At 53.3% G+C, this 7,541-nt stretch overlaps 1 long non-coding RNA gene across 1 annotated transcript in view; it reads left to right on the top strand.

Annotated features, from left to right (window-relative positions):
- LOC113595951 (uncharacterized) overlaps positions 1 to 7,541 on the top strand; it is a 59,031-nt gene that overhangs the window by 13,580 nt on the left and 37,910 nt on the right. The gene's annotated exons all lie outside the window — the stretch shown is intronic.

Here is a 7,541-nt window from a genome sequence, read left to right as displayed (position 1 = left end):
GAAATGACCAGGAGTTAGTTCCCTAGAACCTGGAAAAGTGACAGGTCAAAGGCTGGCCCCCCTCCTTCCCGGGGCCGTTTTCACACGTCCTGGCTGCAGGACCCGGGGACACCAGAAACAGAGGCCTCACCGAGGCAGGGCGGCGCAAACTCCTGGCGTCCACCCTTCGGAGTGCGTGCAGATGTTAGGGACGCAGGTGTTAGGGTGCAGCGTGGAGTTGGGCGGGAACCCGGCATATGCGGGCAGTTCCCGTGACCTTGGTCCTTTCCGGGTGAACGGAGTCCCTTAGCCTTCAGTATGTAACAGGTTAATTTTTGTCTTCACGTCACTGACCCTGATGCCTTCTTCCCTTAACCAGAATTGTTCTCTTCTCAAACCTTATATGTAAGTGGCTTTTGTTAGGCATTAAGTTCCACTTTTGTCCTCTTCCCTGCTGTCCTTATCTTTCCTCCTCCCCCCAGCAATTTCCTGAGTGGCTCTCCTGGCTCTCGGGGCAGGAAACTAGGGAACAGCGGTGGGGCCGGTGCTGCTTAGGGACTCTGTAGACCCCAGGACTGGGGCTTTGTCATCCAGGAATCTGAAGACGCCTCCCGCAGGTCCCTGTCTAGACCTGGCTCCGGGTCACTTATAAGCGTTTGGCCCCCAGGGTGTATGTCTGGTGGCCTGGGCTAGAGCAAAGTAAGTCTGCTTTCTTGCGCCTGACCCTCAAAAATGATTTGGTCTGTTGGTTATTGGGAGTAAGAGGGCTTCTAGACCTGCAGAACAGCCTCCAAACTGCACGGAAGTGTCTGATCTGCACTGGGCGTCGTCCTCCCTCGTATTTTCGAGACTCCTCTCCACCTGTGTCCTCTGTGCTCAGCACCGTGCGTCTGCCATTCGCAGGCTCCCGGTTCCTCCAGTTTGGGGGACCGCCCCGCTCTGTAATACCCAAATAAAATGGCTCGCGTTCCCAGCCTGTGTAGTGGCTGGCTCTGACCTTTTCCACACACACCCCCTTCAAAGGTCGCTTTTGCCTATAAAAGAATTTTGTCTCATACCTACTTCCCAAGTCAGTCCACACTTGAACCTGCTTCTCTGCCCCTTTGTGACGCCCCTTCTGCCCTGTCTGGTGCATTGCAAGGTCACGTGGCAGAGGGGGAAGTAAATATTTAAGAATAGGCCCAAGTAGGGCATATGTTACATGAGTTTATACGTTTAAAACACTTAGACGATGCCAATGTGTTTCATGTGCTACCCATTCTGTTATTTATAGACTGGAAACAATTCCCAGTTGAATGTTGTCCGCATCACTCCTGGACATTCCTCTGCCCTTCCCTGCCCTGTTTTCCGTGTCCCTCCAAAGACCCCAGTTTCCCATGAGGGGTCTTACTCCTCTAGGCCCTTCCTCCCACTTCCTTTCTTTTTCCTTTTTTAAGCATGTGGGTTATGTTGGGGAAATATAGTTAAAAACCCAAATTCCCAACCCAGGAGAACCCCTCCACAAAGATTGCAGAGAAAGAAACAGTTTTATTATTTAAAAAAGTCTTTTTGTTAAATGTTTATTTATTTCTGAGAGAGACAGAGCATGAGCAGGGGAGGGGCAGAGAGAGAGAGAGACAGAATCCAAAGCAGGCTCCAGGCTCCAGGCTCCAGGCTCCAGGCTGTCGGCACAGAGCCCGACGCAGGGCTCGAACTCACCGACCGCGAGATCATGACCCGAGCCGAAGTCGGACGCTCAACTGACTGAGCCACCCAGGCGCCCCCAACATTTATTTATTTTTGAAAGAGATAGAGCACCAGTGGGGGGAGAGGCAGAGAGGAGGAGACAGAGAATCCAAAGCAGGCCCCAGGCTCGGAGCCATCAGCACAGACCCCGACGCAGGGCTCGAACTCATTGACCGCGAGATCATGACCTGAGCCGAAGTCGGACGCTCAACCGACTGAGCCCCCCAGGCGCCCCCAAACAGTTTTGTTATTGACTACGCTTTAAACCAGAACGTGACACGTCTCACAGGCAATCTGCTAAGAGACTCACGGACAGAAGGAAATGGTCCCTTTCATACAGCCACACACACACAAGTATGATCTCAAGTTAAGAGTAACCGGTCCTCAAGTAAAAGGCTTGGCGGCACCCTTTGTCACGCCCCATTCATCCCAAGTCCACCTGGTAACTGATGGCGGTCTGTGTTACTGCCAGGCCTCGTGAGGAAAGCAGACTTCTTGCATCTTGATGACGGCAGCTGGTTCCGCAAGTTGGAGCATGGAGCGCCCCCCCAGTCGGGCTTCCAGCCTCCCACGGAAGCCAGAAGAGAGGGGCTCCATCTCCTTTGATGTTGGCATTTCAAAGGGGTGGATCCTGGGTCCTTGGGAAAGACATTCCTGGATCTAAAGCTGACCGGAGGCTTGTTTAGCTTCTAAAAGGATTTCCATGCATTTTACGGAGATGGAGAAGGAACTTAAAACGAAAGGTTTTCTGACAGAGATGCTCTCAGACCAGGGAACAGTGGAGAAGCCTCTTGTCTTCAACAGGGAGAACTAAGCCTCTTCATTTTTTTTTTTTTTTTTTTTTTTTTTTGTCCTTACGATGATCATTTTGTTCTTAGGCCTGTTGCGGGATTGAGTTTGCCTGGCCCTCTGCGGTAGGGAGGCCCTCACCTGCCACACGGGCCCACCGAAGCCGAGCTCCCCCCTCTTCCAGACCCCCAGGCCCTGTTCTCCGGGCCCAGCAGCTGACTCCCACATTGCCACCACCTCCCTTCACAGGGCACGTGAACTCCTTGATCAAAGCCCTCTCACTCTCCCCGGGGGCCTGTGGGGGAGGGGGATGGCCCTTCCGTGTTCGAGCTGGAAAGGCTCGTTAAAGTGTTTTTCTAGGGGTGCCCGGGTGGCTCTGTCGGTTAAGGTTAAGCGTCCCTCTGACTTCGGCTCAGGTCATGATCTCACGCACGGTTCGTGAGTTCGAGGCCCAAGTCCGGCTCTGCACTGACAGTGGGCAGCCTGCTTGGGATTCCCTCTCTCCCTCTCTCTCTACCCCTCCCCCCCCAAAATAAATAAACTTTTAAAAAGTGAATTTAAAAGAATACAGTGTTTTTCTAAACATAAACGTAAGAATAATTTCATCTCCTCCTATCTCCCGTGCCAATGTGGTTCCGACCACAGCCAGTCTAGAGGATGACCCCTTCGCCCCGGCGCTATGAGCGTTTGGGGCCCACTTTGGGTACGGGGCTGTATGAATTTGTCACTGTTCCTCGAGGACAACTTGGACGTACAAACATGGCATTATAAACTATGTCACTTTAAACCGTCTAAACACGGGACCTGACTTGAGGGTAGAAATGTTGTCATCTGTTTTTCCGATTGGTCACTTGAAGGCTTGCTCGGCCTGCCTGCAGGGGCCCAGCACTTCCCTCTGAGCGCTGTCACTCGATTCTGTCCTTGTTCAGTGGGGTGACCAGGGAAACACCGTCTCGCACGGTCTAAGGGTCAGTCTCTCGGGATACAGGGATCCCTGCCTCGACCACGACATACCCTTGGGCTTCCAAGCTCTTAGTTCACACAGGCTCGGGCGGGGTCCCCACGTGTGACTCTGGTGTGAGGGGGCTGTACCAGGGCCGTGTCCAACTTTAGACTATTTTCTTTTTTCAAAGCACTTCTGTAATTAAAAAAAAAAGTTTTAAGTTTATTTATTTATTTTGAGGGGGAGGGGCAGACGTAGAGGGAGAGAGAGAACCCTAAGAAGGCTCTGAGCTGTCAGCACAGAGCCCGACACGGGGCTCGATCCCACGAACCATGAGATCATGACCTGAGCCGAAATCAAGAGTCGGGCGCTTCACCGACTGAGCCGCCCAGGCGCCCCCAGCTTTAGGCTCTTAAACCATCAGGCCTTGGTGTTGAGCCCGGTCGTATGAACAGCCACTTTCCTCACAGGGGGTTCCCTCTCAGGACCCCCAGTGTTCCTTCCTGTTGATGGATCTCTATTAGAACCTTCTCAGTCTTTCACAGAGGGCTTGATTAATATTGAACCATGTAAACAAGAATTCAAATCCCAGTCTCTTTCCTTCCAGGTAATGTCTTGGGCCCTTTAGGCAAAGCTCCCTCCTTCCTCCTCATCCGCCGGTCTGCACACCACGGGAGTATTGGGGTGTGGCAGAGCCTTGGTGGGGCCTCCAAAGGGTGCCGGAGAGGGGACGCTCAAAGCTCAGAGAAGAGTCCTAGAAGGTTTGCTCCCGGGGAGCTGCGTCCGTTCAGAGAGAAAAAGCTGCAGGTTATTTTGCCGCCTCTCTTGCCTCCGCTTCCCGTGCCCCCGTCTCTGGCAGGCGTGCCCAAGCTGAGCCCAAAGAGTCTGTGCGAATTTCTGTGCGCTCGGAGCGCTCTTAAGTCACGATGCCCTTCAAGGAGCGGTTGGTTTTGGTCGTTGAAAAAACTCTTTGCCAAACTATATACTTCTCCCCACAGCTTGCTTTTCTCCCTTAAGAGACGTTGCTCGCGGAAACTTCTGGGGCTCACTGGTGATTCACCCGACGCGTTCCTTCGAACAGCTGTGTGGTGCTCCACTGTCACGGGCGTACGGCTGTTTCCGGTTTGGGGGCACACGACCGACGCTACGAAGGGTGGGTTTGTGCTTACGTCTTTATGCCCTCGGTGGTTCTGTTTCTGTGGATCGGAGTCCAAGAGAAAGGTGCAAAGAATAAAAGACCACAAAACAAGAATAAGATAAAACAAACAGGATGAAAACAACAAAGCCGAGCGTCTACTTGCCTGGCAGTGGAATACACCAGGGGACACACGGGCTGAATCGTCCACGGACGGGGATAATCAGGAATTTTTAAGGGCTGGGAAGGGGGCGTTCGTAACGTGTACGTGAATTCACAGTTGGAAGCTTGTCCCTGGAGAGGCTATTCCTGGCCATCAAAAATCTTCAGCTGGAGAGCAACCGTTTATTTCTGCCGTCTGCAGGGCAAGTGCTGGCCGGAGCCCTTTCCCGTGGGGACCCGGGGCTCTTTGTGATCTTACGGGGAGCCGGTGCCTCAGACAGGTGGAGGCAGGGTGTAGGTCAGAGCGCAGTGTGCCAGGAAGAAGGCCGCGAAGGCGACAGAGGGGGTCGTAGCTGGAGATGGGGGCTCCCGGGACGCAGTGGGAGGGAGGTGCTGAGGTGCAGGAAAATGGGATACGGGTGATGAGGGCAGACCCCGAGGGGGCAGGTGAAGTCCAGGAAGCGGATGGAACACCCGGCCGTAGATCCCGCGCACCGACAGCGGGCAGGGCAGCGTCTCAGATACCACGGCGGTTTGTGGCCCTCCAGACGGCCACACACAGGTCCACAGATACATTAAAGCGCTAAGATTTCAACCAGGAGGGGCAGAACGCAATTAAGAAACCAGTGTCTTAAAGGTTTCGTAAGGGGGTGATAGGAACGCGTGGCTCAGGGGTGTGATTTCCTTAGCAGTGCTCCCTGCTTGGCTGCTAGGCACCCACACGAAAATAGAAGGTTGGAATCCTCCGGAACGTTAACGGCCGGAACGGGAATCCCGAGGCCGTGTCCGAGGCTGATACGGCCCCCCCCCTCGTTGTTATCTCCCCAGTGTCGCTGGCGGAGCAGGCGCGGACACCGGGCCTGTCGTCGCGTGTCGTCAGCTTGCGTGTCAAGCAGACAGGGTGTCAGGAGGGGCCTCCCGGATCTACCCCCGTGAGGCTGGCGTCTCGGGACCGCCCGGATGACTCATGCCACAGCAGGCTCTTCTCAGCATTTCTGGAAGGAGGCTGGGAGGTGCAGCCGGGGCCCTCTCCCCAGCCCCCACCGCCGCCCGCTGTTTCTTGGAGAGCCAGCCTCGGATCCCTGGCCTGTCTTGGCAGGACTGCCCGGGGAAGGCCACCCCCGCGGCCCCTGGCGCCTCCCACCCCGTCCTGGAGAGGACACCCCAGGGGCCACACAAACTCCACACCTTCTCTGGGAGCCCTGCCTGCGACCCTTCACCATCCCACCCGTTGACCTTCCTCTTCACCCTACGTTAGTGACATTTCTTACTCACCCCGACTTCCAGGTGGCTTCTGCGTCTTGCCTGATGGTCTCTGTTCCGCCCTGTGCTGACTGTCGGGTGGTCCGTGAGACAGACTCGTACTGAAGGTGTGAAAGGGTGACAGCCAGGGCAGGGGCTAGGGGGAGGGAAGTGAGGCACTCACCTTGGGCATGACATTTCAGGGGGTCCCCCAAAACTCCGTAATCGAGATAGAAAATATTTTGGGTGCCTGGGTGGCTCAGTCGATCAAGCGTCCCACTCTTGATCTCGGCTCAGGTCATGATCTCATGGTTTGTGGGTTCGAGCCCCACGTTGGGCTGTGCAGTGACAGAGTGGAGCCTGCTTGGGATTCTCTCTGCCCCTCCCCCACTTGTGCGTGCACGCTCCCTCCCCCTCCCTCTCTCTCTCTCTGTCTCAAAATAAGTAAATAAACATGTTTTTAAAAAAGATGGAAAATATTTTGATGCAGTATTTAAAAAAAATCAAAATGAATGCAGAGAAAAATCTAGGATGAACAAGATATCAAAATGTAAAATAAATCCAGGACCAGTTGTAAGACTTAACGTTAGCCATCTGTATTCTTAACATTTTTTTTTTAATTTTTTTTTCAACGTTTATTTATTTTTGGGACAGAGAGAGACAGAGCATGAACGGGGGAGGGACAGAGAGAGAGGGAGACACAGAATCGGAAACAGGCTCCAGGCTCTGAGCCATCAGCCCAGAGCCTGACGCGGGGCTCGAACTCACGGACCGTGAGATCGGTGACCTGGCTGAAGTCGGACGCTTAACCGACTGCGCCACCCAGGCGCCCCAACATTTTTTGCAATCACTCCTTCCACCAGAGATTTCTCTCTGGCCGACCTGACCCTCGGGACCCCCAGACCCAACCCACAGGGGCCTTGCTGTAGAAAGTTCTTACTTTCTCTTATTTCTGTTTATTCGCAGACCCTCTCACCTCCTCTCCCCACCTCCACCCTCCCCTCAGCAATGACATCCTTGAGGAAAGGCCGTATTTTCCTTATTGTGTAAACAACTTCTTTGTCCCAAGTATCGTCTCTTCAACCTCTGCTCCGCCTCCTGGCTTTTCTGAAACCAAGATGGCTCTTCAAGGTGTTTTGTGAATAATAGACCATCTGCTACTTTAGCCACAAGAATAAGTGATTTCCCAAGATTAAATTCTCAAGCATGTTGCCTTTCCCACAAATGTCTGTAAATTGAGGGAAACAAAGATTGACTCTCTTAAGATTCATAAGAGAGGTGGCCAAACCATCCCCAGAGAACAGTTGGCTACAATCAAGGTGTGTGTGTGTGTGTGTGTGTGTGTGTGTGTGTGTGTGTTTGTGTGTTTGATGAAAGTAAGAAAAAGCAAGATGGATATACACAATTAACCCTACAAGACTCTGACAAGTAGATATTATTACCCCTGTTTTGTAAACGAGCGCACTAAGGCTCAAAGAGGGGAAGGGCTGTCCCGAAAGTCACACATGTCACAAGCAGGTGATCAGTGTTGCAACAGTCTCCGTTGCCTTAACTGGGGCTGCCCTG

The sequence above is a fragment of the Acinonyx jubatus genome, chromosome E1 (assembly GCF_027475565.1).
Source record: "Acinonyx jubatus isolate Ajub_Pintada_27869175 chromosome E1, VMU_Ajub_asm_v1.0, whole genome shotgun sequence".
NCBI classification, from domain to species: Eukaryota; Metazoa; Chordata; class Mammalia; order Carnivora; family Felidae; genus Acinonyx; species Acinonyx jubatus.
The sequence above is the reverse complement of the archived record's forward strand: the minus strand, read 5'-3'. Positions and strand labels throughout refer to the sequence as shown.